General features: G+C 37.1%; 1 protein-coding gene across 9 annotated transcripts in view; it reads left to right on the top strand.

Moving 5' to 3' along the window:
- NAALADL2 (N-acetylated alpha-linked acidic dipeptidase like 2) overlaps window positions 1-17073 on the top strand; it is a 1340454-nt gene that overhangs the window by 161104 nt on the left and 1162277 nt on the right. Inside the window, exon 3 of one of the 9 annotated variants that reach the window (XM_045036395.1) lies at window positions 13719-13808. The exons of the other annotated variants lie outside the window; for them this stretch is intronic. The gene's annotated coding sequence lies outside the window, so the exon portion shown is untranslated. The remainder of the gene's footprint in view (window positions 1-13718; window positions 13809-17073) is intronic. 9 annotated transcript variants of the gene reach the window in all.

The following is a 17073-nucleotide window of genomic DNA, read 5'->3' as shown; positions in this document are numbered from 1 at the left end:
TAAAGTCTGGGATTATGATGCCTCCTGCTTTGGTTTTCTTCTTCAATATTACTTTGTCTATTTGGGGTCTTTTGTGGTTCCATACAAATTTTAGGATTGCTTGTTCTAGCTTTGAGAAGAATGCTGGTGCAATTTTGATTGGCATTGCATTGAATGTGTAGAGTGCTTTGGGTAGTACTGACATTTCAACATATTTATTCTTCCAGTCCATGAGCATGGAATGTTTTTCCATTTCTTTGTATCTTCTTCAATTTCCTTCATAAGCTTTCAGAAGCTGAATTCATGTATCAGTTCTAGGAGTCTTTTGGTGGAGTCTTTTGGGTTTTCCATGTAGACTATCATGTCGTCTGCAAAAAGTGAAAGTTTGACTTCTTTGCCAATTTGGATACCTTTTTCTTTGTGTTGTCTGACTGCTGAGACTAGGACTTTTGACACTATGTTAAACAAGAGTGGTGAGAGTGGACGTCTCTGTCATGTTCCTGATCTCAGGGGGAAAGCTCTCAGTTTTTCCCCATTGAGGATGATATTAGCTGTGGGCTGTTCCTACATGGCATTTATGATATTAAAATATGTTCCTTCTACCCTGACTTTCTTGAGGATTTTTATTAAGAAAGGATGCTGTATTTTGTCAAGTGCTTTTTCTGCATCTATTGACAGGATCATATGGTTCTTATCCTTTCTTCTATTTAAAAATATTTTTTAACAGTTATTTATTTTCAAGAGACAGAGAGACAGAGTGCTAGTGGGGGAGGGGTAGAGAGAGAGAGGGAGACACAGAATCCGAAGCAGGCTCCAGGCTTCGAGCTGTCAGTGCAGAGCCTGATGCAGGGCTCCAACTCACTAACCGTGAGATCATGACCTGAGCTAAGGTCAGATGCTTAACTGACTTGAGCCACCCAGGCGCCCCTCCTTTTTTCTATTTATGTGATATATCACATTGATTGATTTGCGAATACTGAACCAGCCCTGCAGCCCAGGAATGAATCTCACTTTATCATGGTGAATAATTCTTTTAATATACTGTCGAATTTGATTTGCTAGTATCTTATTGAGAATTTTTGTATCCATCTTCATCAGGGATTTTGTCCTGTAATTCTCCTTTTTAGTGGGGTGTGTGTCTGGTTTGGGCACCAAAGTAATGCTGGCTTCATAGAACGTGTCTGGAAGCTTTCCTTCCATTTCTATTTTTTGGAACAGCTTGAGAAGGATGGGTATTAACTCTGCTTTAAATCTGGTAGAATTCCCCTGGGAAGCCATCTGGCCCAGGACTCTTATTTGTTGGAAGATTTTTGATAAATGATTCAATTTCTTTGCTGGTTTTGGGTTTGTTCAAATTTTCTATTTCTTCCCATTTGAGTTTCAGTAGTGTGTGGGTGTCTAGGAATTTGTCCATTTCTTCTAGGTTGTCCAGTATGTTGGCATATAATTTTTCATAGTATTCTCTAATAATTGTTTATATTTCTGTGGTGTTGGTTGTGATCTCTCCTCTTTCATTCATGATTTTATCTATTTAGGTTCTCTCCCTTTTCTTTTTGAGAAGTCTGGATAGGGGTTTATCTGTTTTCTTTATTCTTTCAAAAAACTAGCTCTTAGATTCATTGATCTGTTCTACTGTTTTGTTTTTGTTTTTTTTTGGGGGGGGGCATCCTATATTGTTTATTTCTGCTCTAATCTTTATTATTTCTCTTCTGCTGCTGGCTTTGGAGTGTTTTGCTTTTCAGCTCTAGTTCCTTTAGGTGTGCAGTTTGGTTTTATGTTTGGGATTTTTCTTGTTTCTTGAGATAGGCCTGAATTGCAATGTATTTTCCTCTTAGGGCTGCCTTTGATGCATCCCAAAGGGTTTGGTTTGCTGTGTTTTCATTTTCATTTGCTTCCATGTATTTTTTGATTCATTCTTTAATTGCCTGGTTGACCCTTTCATTCTTTACTAGGATGTTCTTTAACCTCTGTGCATTTGGAGGATTTCCATATTTTTTCTTGTGGCTGGTTTCAAGTTTCATAGCATTGTGATCTGAAAATAGCATGATGGTGTGATCTCAATTATTTTATATTTATTGAGGGCTGTTTTGTGACCCAGTATGTGATCTATCTTGGAGAATGTTCCATGTGTACTTGAGAAAAATGTGTATTCTGCTTTTGGATGAAAATTTCTGAATGTATCTTTAAAGTCCATATTGTCAAGTGTATATTCAAGGCCATTGTTTCTTTATTGATTTTCTGCCTAGATGATCTATTCACTGTTGTAAGTAGAGTATTAATGTCCCCTGCGATTACTGTATTCTTATCAACAAGATTGCTTATGTTTGTGATTAATTATTTACATATTTGGGTGTTTCAAGTTGGGGGCATAAACATCTACAATTGTTATCTCTTCTTGATGGATATACCCCATAATTATGAAATAATGCCCTTCTTCATCTCGTTACTGCCTTTGGTTTGAAATCTACTTTGGCTGATAAAAGTATTGCTACTCCAGCTTTCTTTTGACTTCCAGTAGCATGATAGATGGTTCTTCATCCCCTCACTCTCAATCTGAAGGTGTCCTCAGGTCTAAAATGAGTCTCTTGTAGACAGCATATAGATGGATCTTTTTTTTTTATCCATTCTGATACCCAGTGTGTTTTGAGTGGGGCATTTAGCCCATTTACATTCAGAGTTATTATGGAAAGATACGGATTTAGTGTCATTTTGTTATCTGTAGGTTTCATGCTTGTGATGGTGTCTCTGGTCCTTTGTAGTTTTCAGCATTCCACTCACAGAGTTCCCCTTAGGATCTCTGGCAGGGCAGGTTTAGTGATCATGAACTCTTTCAGTTTTTGTCTGGGAAAGCCTTTATCTCTCCTTCTGTTCTGAATGACAGCCTTGTTGGATAAAGTGTTCTTGGCTACATATTCTTCCTGTTCATCACATTGAATATTTCCTGCCACTCCCTTCTGGCCTGCTAAGTTTCAGTGAATAGGTCTGCTACTACCCTTATAGTCTACTCTTACAGGTCAAGGCTTGTTTGTCCCTAGCTGTTTTCAGAATTCTCTTTATCTTTGTATTTTGCCAGTTTCACTATGATAAGCCGTGGTGAAGACCTTTTCCTGTTGAATCTCAAGAGAGTTCTCTGTGCCTCCTGGATTTGGATGTCTGCTTCCTTCCCCAGATTAGGGAAGTTCTCAGCTATAATTTGGTCAAGTAAACCTTCTGCCCCTTTCTCTCTCTCTCTTCTTCTTCTGGAATTCCTATGATATGGATATTATTATGCTTCATTGAATCACTTAGTTCTCTAATTCTCTTCTTGCAGTCTGGTATTGTCTCCCTTTTTCTTGACTTCATCATTTTCCGTAATTTTATATTTTACTTATTCTCCCCTCTACTTCCTCCATCTTTGCTGTCACTGCATCTAGTTTATGTTGCACCTCATTTACAACATTTCTTAATTCATCATGACTACTTCTTAATTCTTTGATCTCTGTAGCTATAGACTCTATGCTGCCTTCTATATTTTTCTCAAGCTCCGCTATTAATCTTATGATTATTATTCTAAACTATTGATTAGATATATTGTTTATATCTGTTTTGAGCAATTCTGTAGCTGTCATTTCTTCCTGGAATTTCTTTTGAGGAGAATTCTTCCGTTTTATCATTTTGGCTAGTTTTCTGCCCTTTATGTGTTTTAATAGCTTGCAAGCACTACTATATTAAAATGGGGTCATATGCTCTTCAGGGCCTAGCCCTTCAAGAGGTGTTTTGGGAGTGTGTTGCTTGCTTTCTGTTTTTGTGACTCTGGTTGCTTTATCTCCCTACTCATAGTGGTGGTTTGGACCTTCTACCAAGTGTGCTTTGATTTGTTCATTGAAGTAACCCCAGAAAAAATTTTAAAAGGGGTGGTTGTGGAAGATGCCTTATCCCTCACAAAGAGAGAAATGACAGCAGTGGGGAAAAAAACAAAGAAAAAAAAATGACCAGGGATAGAATCAGAGAAATTATACAGCTTAATCCAGAAAGAGAGATGAAAATAAAAAAGGAGATACAGAAGAAGTGTAAAATGAGTAGTTTGAAAATGTCTGCTTAAACAAACCAACAGCCAGAATAGAGAAGGGAAGTAATAAGAAGAAGAAAAGGAAGAAAAAAATAGTATGTGTATATATACATATATGCATACATACCCACACACACCCCCACACACCCCCACACACCCCCACACACATATATACATATATGTGTATGTATATATATATATATAAAATAAGAATTGACCAAGATTCAAATCAGAAAATTGCAAAACCGTTGGACCGATATCTGATGGCACCTTGGAACCAGTGGCTGTGCTCATCTGGACGAGGGGCCCTCTCGTTCAGTCAATGTCAGTCTTGCTTGGTAGATATGCAGTTACCAGGTGTGGAGGGGTGTGGTTTGGTGTAGGCGGGTCGGGTCCTGCCTCCACTGTGGGTCTGCTGTCCTGTTCCCTGATGTCTTAAAGGATCCCATGTCTCGGGCCCTGGTTCCAAGGTGGTACCACTCCGCCCAGCCAACAAAGGCCTCTGGCTGGCAGGCCCCTGCAGGATCTTTTGTTCTTGGAGCAGCTATATACCTTCTTCCCATAGCACTTAAAGGAGGGGATTACTCTCTCTGATTATACCTCTGAGCTTCCTAATCAGCCTGGGGCTGGCTCCTCCTCCCCACCAGATGCACATACAGGGTGGCAAGCCCCAGTCTAGAGAAACATCCACAACCCTGGATCATGTTAGAAATTGGTTCTGTCTCCCTTTTTTCCAATCCCAGGTCCATGTTTTCTCTCTTGTCCAAATACAAGCCTATACTTCCACAACTTCACTTTCTTTTTCTTTCTTTCTTTCTTTCTTTCTTTCTTTCTTTCTTTCTTTCTTTCTTTCTTTCTTTCTTTCTTTCTTTCTTCTTTCTTCCTTCCTTCCTTCCTTCCTTCCTTCCTTCCTTCCTTCCTTCCTTCCTTTCTTTCTTTTTCACTCACTTTATTTCTTTTGAGAGTGACAGAGACAATGTGAGTAGGGGAGGGGCAGAGAGAGAGAGAGAGAGAGAGAGAGAGAGAGAGAGAGAGAGAATCTCAAGCAGTCTTCACACTGTCAGTGCACAGCCTGATGTAGGGCTTGAACCCATGATACCTCAAGATCATGACCTGAGCCGAAACTGAGTCAGACACTTAACCAATTGGGCCACCCAGGCACTCATCTACAGCCTCTCTTTCTCTTCTTTTTGCCTCTCCATAGAAAGAGATTCCCTCTCCTTTGTGCCTATGCCACCTGTTTTATCTCTCCCAATTTGCAATCATGTACCTATGGCATGCCAAGTTGTCCCCATGGGCTCCTGGAGATGTTTCTGTTGTAGCCCAGATTCCTGGAATTCTATCATTTGGCCTCAATACTGCTATGTTTGAGGGATGAGGGAACTTCGGGTCCCCCTACTTCTCTGCCATTTTGACTCCTCCCTTACTTTATTTTTTTGAATACTTTTTGTCTCCATAACTAGATCATACTTTGTTGAATGCAAGGACTGTGTCTTGTACATCTCTGAGTCTTACCAAAACCCAGAACTGGACACATGCCATCAAATATGCATGAAGTAGTCACTGAATTTTTCATTTGATTTGAATGTTATCTAAAGTCATGTATATGTCTTTTCTGTTGGCGTTATGTAGAATATTGGTTATCTAAAGACTCATGCTTTCTAAATCTGTTTCTAAATGCAAGTATAGCTGGTGGAAGTTTATTTTTTAGTTTTTTCTTCAAAGAACATTGTTTTTTGTGATTGGGATTCTGAGGTAGAAGGAAAGCAGAGAGAAAAACCATTTCATCTTCCTGCTAAGTGTATAGGGCCCTTGGGGCTTTTAACAGCCACCTCTAAATCAATGGAATAGATATTTTACTAAAAGATGGTATGTAGTTTCTGAAATATTGAAAATTTCCTTTGTCAGATTATTACTGTTTGCATTTTACTTTCAACAAAGCCAAAAAAATATTTGGACATGTTTTTATTAAGTGTTTTCTTTTTGGATGCTGTGAGTACATGACTTATGTATTCTTATGTGTGAATAGCTTTGTAAAGACAAGTATACCAGTTTATTGCAGGTATTTTTTTTTTTTTTGACTTTTGGTACAATTCCATCAGTGTAAAATTTCTATTTCAATTTAATCATAGTTATTGGAAAGATGATAAACTTTACATACAGTCCATTGTCTTAATAGAAAGTTATATTATAAAGGTAAATTATGAATGCAAATAAAGCATTCTGGGATGCCTCTTTATTTCCCCAAGTCTTACATGTGCCTAGTTAATTGCTTTAAAAAATTTTTTAACATTTATTTATTTTTGAGAAAGAGAGAGAAAGACAGAGAGAGACAGAGCATGAGTGATGGAGGGGCAGAGCAAGAGAGGGACATAGAATCCGAGGCAGGCTCCAGGCTCTGAGTGGTTAGCACAGAGCCTGATGTGGGTCTCGAAACCAAGAGTTGTGAGAACATGACTTGAGCTGAAGTCAGATGCTTAACCGACTGAGCCACCCAGGTGCCCATAGTTAATTTCTTTTATAGGGTGAGAAATGTAACTTTAGGGCAAAAAATATATATAGTGATATTTTGTGATATAGTGTGTGTAAAATGTATGCGCTGCTAGTAAATCTTAGATCAGCTTACAAGTCAACAAGTTAAGAGCCTGGAGTCTAGGATTAAGTAGGCTGTTTTAGGTCAATATAACTGGGAGGAGTGAAGTCTTAAATAAATTACCTCCTGGGCTTGAAGAGAACATGTGAAATTAACCTGACTATAGAAAAATCTTGGGGAAGAACAACTACACAACCTGCTGTCAGACAGCTGAATAGAGTTAGAGAGGTGGAGAAGGAGGTATCAGGTGAATGCCCTGCTCAATTCTTTGATGGGGCCAAGAAATAGCATGTAGCTGATGATGGTCATGAAGACAGTTCCTGTAGAACAGATTTAGGAGGTCTGGGATGAGATTTGATAAATACTTCCCCAAGAGATTCAGATCATCAGGTAAACTTGAGAAGAACTGATTTTTCTCAGATTTTAGGAGGCTGGACTCCAGGCCAGTTTTGGAACCAGGAATTCAGGCGGAAGATCCTTAAACTGACTAAAGAAAATTAGGTAAGCTACCAGTCTACCACTGGCCAGTCAAAACCAGACCTTTTTGGTGATGGTAGCTTTGTGATCCATTTTGAGGAGGTTAGGGTTTATGGTATAGGGGAGAGAAAGACTCTAGCTAGGATGGGGTGTTAAATCACCCAACCTACTAGGATTCCTTCTAGTTCCATACCTGGTCAAACCATCAATATTACAGTCACTAGAAAATTTTACTTTCTTATTGAACAAACTGAGTCATTTCAGTTCAGTAAAAGCTCATGTAAACAAAAGGGTTTTTTTTTAAAGATAAATCCTGTATATACATTTTATCTTTAAATATATGTAAGTATTTTGTGAAAAAAAGTTAAGCCCAAATTTAACAACGAAATTCACGGTATCTCTGAGATATACCTGTAATAGGGTCAGATTTTTTCCCCTTAGTTTTGGGGTCTGGAAAGTTTAGGATGCCATGATCTAAATGTAGCTCATTTCTGAGATCAGATTCCCCAAGTGTTGGACCTGAGTTTGAGCAAACTAGTTTTTCCTGGGTGATTTTGTGTCCCTTTTATGGTTAGAAGTTTGAACAGGTGGATGTGTTTTTCCTGCAAAGGTGTGTAAGCATCTACATCAACTTTTAAAATTTCACAGAAATAGGAAGGACTTTTTTTTCTTCCCAAATAAAGCAAAGAGACATTGGCTAGCTTTACCCACAGGGATGTTAAAGAAGGTGCTACATAATTTAATTTAGTGCAAAATTGTCAGTGGGATTAGTGCAGGGTGTAATGAGGCCCTGAACTTGAAATCTTGTTATGGGCTTGATGCCTTACTGCTGATCCAGGAGGGACAAATGGTTCATTTCTAGTATTGTCAGATGGAGCAAGTAAAAGATATAGAAGGGTCATTTGATTCACCTGGGTGGTTATTTGGGGAAAAAATTTTGGCATGGTATTTCTTTTTTTTTTTTTAATTTTGTTTTCAACGTTTTTTATTTATTTTTGGGACAGAGAGAGACAGAGCATGAACGGGGGAGGGGCAGAGAGAGAGGGAGACACAGAATCAGAAACAGGCTCCAAGCCACCAGCCCAGAGCCTGACGCGGGGCTCGAACTCACGGACCGTGAGATCGTGACCTGGCTGAAGTCGGACGCTTAACCGACTGCGCCACCCAGGCGCCCCGGCATGGTATTTCTTTAAGAAATATCCACCCAATAAGCAAGTTGGGGTGGAGGAACTAAGGAGAACCATAAAAATACCCTGAGACGGGCTGTTTATAACAGTTGGATTGAGCACCGGGAATGTAGCTCATGTGTCAATAAATTCCTAATCAGAAGAGTTGTTTCTCCAAGCCAGTGAAGAGTAAAGACTGGGGGAAAAGTCCCTGTAGTTCGAGTCCTATAATTGGGAGTGAGTAGGGCATTGGAAAGGCTGGTGAGAGGGCCGAAGGTACCTGAGCATTTAAGTTTGTAATACTTTCTTCCAATGTTCTGGCTTTTTGCAGTAATGACACAGAACAGTGGGGCTTCTGTTTAGGGTCCTCCCTTTGTGGAGTTGAAATTAAGAAATTTAGTGGTCTTTTGGTGAAATCTTCTAGGGCAAGGGCAAATGGATTTGCTAAACTAAAGCTGAAGTAAACCTGGTTTCCCATTCCAGTTTCGAACGCAGGAACCATGAGATCACAACCTGAGTGGAAGTCAGATGCTTAACTGACTGAGCCACCCAGGCACCCCTCACCTTTGATTTTAAACAAAAGTAGCTAGGGTTCTAGAAGTGAACCTGCCTGAGTGAATTTAACAGTTTGAGATCCCAGTGTGTGAGAACTCCTGCATTTAGGGCTTTCTGACTATATTTTAATGAGGTTTCCTTCTTTTTCACATGACTAAATTGTTTCTTTCCTGGGCTAGTTTTGTTGGATATATCCATAAGTAAAATGCTCTTGCTGCCCAAACATCTTAAAGGTACTGTTTATTCTCAGAAAAGAAGGATCTCTTTCTGATACATCGCAAATCCATTTTATACAAATAAAGCATTTTATGACTTAAAAGATAATATTTATTCAAGTTTTGTAATTGTAGGGGTTTCCATTTGATATAAATTTGAAATTAATATACAGCTGAGCTGTGTAATGATTAGGCATGCCAGTTGTAGTTAGCTATTAATAACTAGTTGCAATTATATGAATGTTTTGTGAAGTTCTTATTTGCTCTTTTCTATACAAACCAGACAAATTTCTATAACTTGTTCTAAATGAGGATGTAGGGAAGATAGATCTTAATGAAAATGAAGGACTTTAGATTACATCTAAAGGGCAAAAAGGAGAAGGAGGAAAGTTGTAGAATCAGAACAATGTGTTAGTTTAAAAGAAACAAGTCATACTTGGTTAAATTTAAGTAAAGCCTTATGTTTGGATTCTTCAATATCCTCTGTATTGAAGTGGAAGCAAACAGTTTTAAGTGCATAATCCTTTTGAGTATGCAGTTTACTCTTCTGCATTGCAAATACATCAGTATTTAAGATGTAAAAATGTTTCCATTCAATTCAACTTAACAGTTACTAAGTACTTGTAGAAAGACAACCTTATGTGTTCAGAGTGATAAAAAGTTAAGTCTAAGTAGCTATTTATTCAAGCCCCATAGGTTCATAAGCTGTATCTTGATGAATATACCATCCTCATAGTTGGCCCATAGTCCTGTTAGTGCCCTAATGTATGTATTCAGATTCATGTCAATCACATGGCTTTTTTTTTACAAGTATATGAAACAAATGAATTCATTTATTGTATTATATGGGCATTATAATCCTTTTCTGGGAACCTTCTTTCTTGGTATTATTTTATCCAGAAAGTGTAAAAGTACTCAGAAGACTGCTCTAGAGGTAATGAGGTTAAACAAAGGTGTACATTTTTTTTGTCTTGATTTCTATTCTACTTTTAGAATAAAATATTTACATTGCTTAAAAATCAAATAATATGGGGCGCCTGGGTGGCGCAGTCGGTTAAGCGTCCGACTTCAGCCCGGTCACGATCTCGCGGTCCGTGAGTTCGAGCCCCGCGTCAGGCTCTGGGCTGATGGCTCAGAGCCTGGAGCCTGTTTCCGATTCTGTGTCTCCCTCTCTCTCTGCCCCTCCCCCGTTCATGCTCTGTCTCTCTCTGTCCCAAAAATAAATAAACATTGAAAAAAAAATCAAATAATACAAAGAGGTATAGAATAAAATATCTGCTTCCATCAGTCACTCATCCATCCAGTCCTAACACTGCTATAGTAACATTTAAAAATTTTCCCCATCTATTTCTTTTAAGCAAATTCAAGCAAAAATAAACATATATTCTTATCCTACCCTATAATATATAAAAGGAAGCATACTGATGATTCTGTTTTATTTTTAACAGTAAATTATTATCTTTGTATTGCTAAATAAAAGCCCCTTATTTTTCTTTATATTTTTTAATTGAGGTATAACTGATCTACAAGATATTTGTTTTATATATATAACATATTGTGAAATGATCAACACTACATCTGGTTAATATTTGTCACCATACATAGTTATATATATATATTTTTTTTTTTCTAAGAGCTTTTAAGATTTACTCTTACAAGTTTTCAAATACTCACTAGAATATTATGCTGCCATGTTGTATATTACATACCCAGGACTTCTAACTGGAAGTTCATACCTTTTTGCTTCCTTCACCCATTTCTCCCACTTCCTATCCTTTGTATCTGGCAACTATCAATCTGTTCAGTATCTATGAGCTTTTTTTCCAAGATCTTATATATAAGTGAGGTCATCATCTTACATATGATATTTGTCTCTGACTTATTTAGCATAATGCCCTTAAGGTCCATCCATGTGGTTGCAAATGACAAGTTTCATTCTTTTTTTATGGCCGAATAATATTCGGTTGTATAATATACCATAATTCCTTTCTCCATTCATACATCAACAGATACTTATGTTATTTTCATGTCTTGGCTATTTTAAATAATACTGCCAAAACCACAGAGGTTAATATGTAACTGAGTTAGTGTTTTTGTTTTATTTAGATAAATATCCCAAAGTAAGATTGCTGGATCATATAGTATTTCTATTTTTAATTTTTTGAGGAACCCCATACTGTTTTCGATAGTGACTAAACCAGTTTACATTCCCACCAACAGTGCAAAAGAGTTCGTTTTTCTCTGTAGTTTCTTCTGTTGATTTTAGCCGTTCTGACAGGTGTGAGATGATATCTCTCATAGTTTTGATTTGCATTTCCCTGATGATGAGTGATGTTGAGCATCTTTTCATGTGTCTGTTGGCCATCTGTACATCTTCTTTGGAAAAATGTTCATGTCTTCTGCCCACTTTTAATAGGATTATTCTTATATTTATACTTATAACTCAACACCATTTACCCCTTTCTAAAATGTACTTAAATTCTGAGCATTTTCTATGAGATGGTGTACTAAGTAGGCATTGCAGAGTCACAGTGTCTCTCCAGGGAGGATTTCATTATCTGTGGATAGAGAAATATATAAGTCAAATTCTTCAGAGATGGTTCACTGAACAAGGAACTTTTGAGTTTTGAAGGATATGTGGGGATTTCGCAGGCACAGAGATGGGTGGGAACTATTGCATGTAAAAAAAAAAAAAAAAGCAGAGCGTTCCTTGGGCCAGAAGTCACTTGAACTGCACAGATCATGGAGTACCGTAACCTGGATAGATGGAGACTTAGAGGTCAGGCTAAAGCCATAAAGAGTTACTGATAGATTGCAAACAGATGATGGATGAGAAGATGGCAAAACTAGAATGGAGTTCTATAAGGAGACAGAGTTAAGGCAAGAAATTATGGAGACTTGAAAAAGTGGTAACAGAGCTGCAAGCAAGACAAGACATACTTAACAAGTAAAATGAACATGATTTGTTCACTGAATGTAAGGATGAGAGAGAGCAGGTAGAACATAGAATTATTCTGGGTTTTGGTTTGGGTCACCATTATGTCAGCTGAGAAAGGGAAGATGTAAAAATGGATTTGAGGATAGGATGATGGGTTTAACTTTTGGGGTGATAAAATGGAAGTGGAAGGTAGTTGGTAACATTTATTTTGTGTGAAGCTTGAGAGAGAAATGGAGTATGGATTTAGATTTGGGAGTCATCCAGATATATAGGTGATAGTTGAAGACATTGGTATTGAACAGATTTTCCAGGAAGCATGAGGTTAGACTCCTGCATTCCTACCACCACCATACCAACATTTAAGGGATGATTTCTTTCAGCTTTTGAAAAGTGGTAAACTTTCTGAAGAAGCTGACTATGAGGGGGATGGGAAAAAATCCAAATAGAATGGTGTCAAGGAAGCCAAGAACCAAACTATTTTTATTTATTTTTTTTATTTTTTTATTTTTTTATATATGAAATTTATTGACAAATTGGTTTCCATACAACACCCAGTGCTCATCCCAAAAGGTGCCCTCCTCAATACCCATCACCCACCCTCTCCTCCCTCCCACCCCCCATCAACCCTCAGTTTGTTCTCAGTTTTTAACAGTCTCTTATGCTTTGGCTCTCTCCCACTCTAACCTCTTTTTTTTTTTCCTTCCCCTCCCCCGTAGAACCAAACTATTTTTAAAAAGCAGCCATCAAGTAGAGAAGTCAAGTAGGATTTGGTTATTATACATGTCTTGGAGTTTATCTTTTATCTATAATATCAGGGACCTAAAATTGAGATGTTTTCTGACTTTGTTCATAGTCTAGTGGAGAAAGAAGTGCAGCTGGCTCAATAACATTTTAATGAGGGGAAAGAATATACAAACTATGAAACAAAAAATATGGGTGGGGCTGGGGAAGACTAGAGGAAGACTTAAAGACTAGTTTAAGATAAAAATAAAGATGAATAGTTTTCTAGTACTAGAGCAGATGAAATAAAATGTACAAAATCATGCATGTAACGGGTAATTTCAAAAAAAAAAATGAAACAAAGACAAAAAACCTGCAAGTAATTCAGCACCAGAACACAAATTCTGAGTGGTGGGTGTGAAAAGAATTGGGAGGGATCAGGGAAGAGAATGGCTGCATAGGATTCGATCTTGTCATCAGTAAGGAGCTTTGAAAAATTCTGAACACTAATGTGTGACAATTAGTACCCACCATTACAGACACTAGCTCTCTTTCCAAGTATATGAGATTACATTTCCCAATTTCCTGGTTAGGTGGAGCTGAGTGACTGTTTCTGGCCAGTGAGTTGTGATGCTTGTGGTCTCTGCACTTGAGCCTTAAGTGCTGATTCAGACTTGACTAGAGCTCTGTTTCCTCTGCCAGTGATAGGCAATAGCATCATGGATACTCCATTGTTTGATTGTCTGATTAACTACTATGAGCAGAGCCTCCTGCTGATCCACAATGGACACAGGATGTGAACAACAGTTCTCCATTTGTAAAGCCATAGTGATTTGGAAGTTTATTTTTTTATTTTTATTTTCCCCCTGTAACTTCGTTAAGTCTGTCATCGAGAGGGATGGATAGTAGAGATAGTAAGAAGGTAGAATCAAAAGGATATTGTGACTGACTTAAAATACCAAGTAATAAAGGGAGAAATCCAGGCTAAAGAGATGTACAAAAGATTATCCATTGCATTTACTTGTAGGATGTTCTTTGTGATCTTCCAGAGTTAATTTGGTAGCATGATGAGAAAGGAAAGTATCTCAGTGGACTGCAGAGTAAATGGGAAATAGAGGTGAGTAGTTTTGAAATCAATAGCATGAATTACTACTCTAGCTGACTATGAAATATATGAATATATGTAAAATGTACCATACTTGCTTTTAAGAATTTTATAAGCTATGTTACCAGAAAGTGAAGTATGTATATGTGTATGTATATGTGTATGTATATATACATGTATATATATATACATGTATATATACATACACATGTACATACTGTGACTACATTTAATAGAATATACAGCCTTGGGAAATGAAATTTTTCTCACTGGATAATAGGAACTACACCCATTTCTGGTTTCCTTTACAAATTTTATCTTTATATGACACATGAAGAAATTTATCATTTCTAAGCCTTCAGTTCTTATTTGATTGCTTTTCAAAATATTTGTAGTTTTCTAAATTTTTTTTAAGAACTGAAGCAAGCAATATCTATGTTCCATTTTTAGCTAACAATGCAAATGTAATTCAGACTTCAAGACAGACACATTGTCCCTTGTAGTTTGCGATGGCAAGGGAAGCCATGTTTACATCTTTTTGATTGTCACCTGTAAATGAAACATAATGACTTAATAGAAGGTTATTAAATAGCAAGCTGTTAAGATACCATTAATTCAAAATGATGCCAAAGTCTGGCATAAGTCTACAATATAAGTGCTGCCAATTACATCATTCTGAATTATATATAACTCTCAAACTGAACCTGTGTACTTTTAAACATGCTGCTCTGTGAATCATTTTTTTTTCTAGTAAGTTATTTTAATCTTGAGTAATCAGCAAAGTACCATGCCATTCTCTTTTTACAGTGTATATGGAGTCTTAATAAAGATTCTGGAAAGCAATACACATTCGTAAGGAAGAAGAAAGATCTTTCAGATAACCAAAAATGTAACATGGGATGGTTCAATGTGGCTTATAAAATATATAGTGACAATTGTCAAAATAGCTACTGTGGAATTGTATTAATATGGAATCTATTCAAGGTTAAGCATTTACAGTAAGTGTTTTATTACAGCAAACACTGCACTATACTCCTTAGGGTCAAATCTGCAGGCATTTAATTTCAGCAATTGCCATAATAGAGGCATTATGATAATGTCTCAGCCTCTTGGGTACACATCGAGGTTGGATGCTATTATATTTTTTCCTTTTCTTTTAAAGCTTTGTCTATAATCCATACCTTACTTTTAAAAGCAAGGATTTATATCCTTTATTTGAATACTTGGAACTTAGTTTCAAAGGTTGAAATGGACATAGTCTAAGAGAAAAATAATGGGCTATTATAGAAAGGGGAATAATTTTCCACAAGTTTTAGATTTTTAGACACAAGAGATTCATCACAGGGACCACGTGTATTTTTTTTTCTGAGTCCCACCTTCAAAATTAATGAACAGCAAAATGTTTTATATTTCCCCTAGGTGAGCTTAAACTCAGTTATTCTGTCACACTATTGTTCATTGATTTATCATTATTTTTGAAAGAGCTTAATTTAATAAGGAGATTATCTTTTATCAAGTTAATAGGTATAATTACTGTCAGCAGGATGCTTACGGTCTAAGATAAAAAGTTAATTCTTAAGAATTTGGTACTGCTTTGTAGTCATATAGGAAGCTTTTCTCTTTTAAGGCTGTTGTCCTACTGTCTTTTTTCAGTTGTAGTTGACACATAATGTTACCATATGTAGCTGTTCTAAATCTTTCTATTTACTGCAGTTACAGGAAGAGAAATGTGAATCTATTTTCTTTGCTCAAACATCTGGAAAATACACAGTCTTCCCCAACTCTTGCAAATTTCACTCATCCAAAAAATATTTTTATTTCATTCTTAATTGTGAATTTGTAGTTTCAGGCTTAGCCACTAGATACATTATGGGCTTAACTTCTAGCTTGCATTTGTTTCGTTCGTATTTTAAGAGTAACTGAACTCTTACATAAAGCTGTTGACCTATGTTCTTAGTTACTTGTTTCTTGTTTGTCTGTTTGTTTGTTTGTTTATGTTGAGAGAAAGAGAGAGAGAGTGTGTGAGAGCACAAGCAGGAGAGGGGCAGAGAAAAGAGGAGAGAAAGAGAATCCCAAGGAGGCTCTGAGCTGTCAGCACAGAGACTGTTGCAGGGCTCAAACCTATGAACTATGAGATCATAACCTGAGCTGAAATCAAGAATTGGATGCTTTATTGACTGAGCCACCCAGGCGCCCCTAGGGTACTTGTTTTTTAAAGGCTAGAACTTTCAAATTTTAACGTTTATTTATTTTTGAGACAGAGAGAGACAAAGCATGAACGGGGGAGTGTCAGAGAGAGGGAGACACAGAATCTGAAACAGGCTCCAGGCTCTGAACTGTCAGCACAGGGCCCAACGCGGGGCTCGAACCCACGGACCGTGAGATCATGACCTGAGCCGAAGTCGGATGCCTAACCGACTGAGCCACCCAGGCGCCCCTAGAACTTTCAAATTTTAAAGATGCTTAAAAGGAACATCTGTTCTATTTTATCAGAAAGTGTGTTAGAACACTCTAGTTCAGGAAAACAGCATCAAAATGTTTAAATGTTTTCCTTAAATTGAGTATTTAGGATTTCTTTAATCAAGTATTTAGGAGATGGGAGTCATGGTTTAAGAAAATGTGTTTTCAAGCCATTAGTAAGAAAATCAGAATCTTAGATATCTAATACTTTTTATTATTTTGAAATGGAATAATTGAACATGACAACTGAGTAACTATTCATATTGTCTAAGCTTTTCGAAGACAAACCATGAAATCCATTGAAAATTTCTTTAGTGTGGCCCCATGATTTTGAGTTGTTTCCCTGACTACCTAGTTTCTATTTAGTTTTAAAAGATAAGCCATCCAAAATCATACATGTTTCATCTCTGTTCCTTAATTTATCTGTGCTCAAGGATAACAAGAGCTTCTCACTTCTGATATTACCAAAGTGTGAGGAAGAAAGGTAACTTTTGGAGGACTATTACCTATGCTGAGCCCAAGTGAACACAATATCTTTAAGGCATAAATTAGCTGACTACGAACTTTTGAGGTGATGGGAGAACCAGTAGCTCTATCCGGTCTGCATCTCTTGAGATAGTCTGGGTTTCACTAGAAAAAAACATACCAGTTAGTAAAATGTAGCAAGTGGAAATTCTTCAAATATTTGAGTGCCCACTCTATTCCAGGTACTATTCTAGGTATGAGGGATAGATGCTATGATAAACAGGAAAGAGAGCAAGGTTCATACTTTCAGGAATGCTAATTGAAGGCAGGGGATAGCAAAGAACAAAAATAA

The sequence above is a fragment of the Felis catus genome, chromosome C2 (genome assembly GCF_018350175.1).
Source record: "Felis catus isolate Fca126 chromosome C2, F.catus_Fca126_mat1.0, whole genome shotgun sequence".
In the NCBI taxonomy this organism is placed as follows: Eukaryota; Metazoa; Chordata; class Mammalia; order Carnivora; family Felidae; genus Felis; species Felis catus.
Note: the sequence above shows the minus strand (reverse complement) of the source record. Positions and strands in the feature narration are given on the sequence as shown.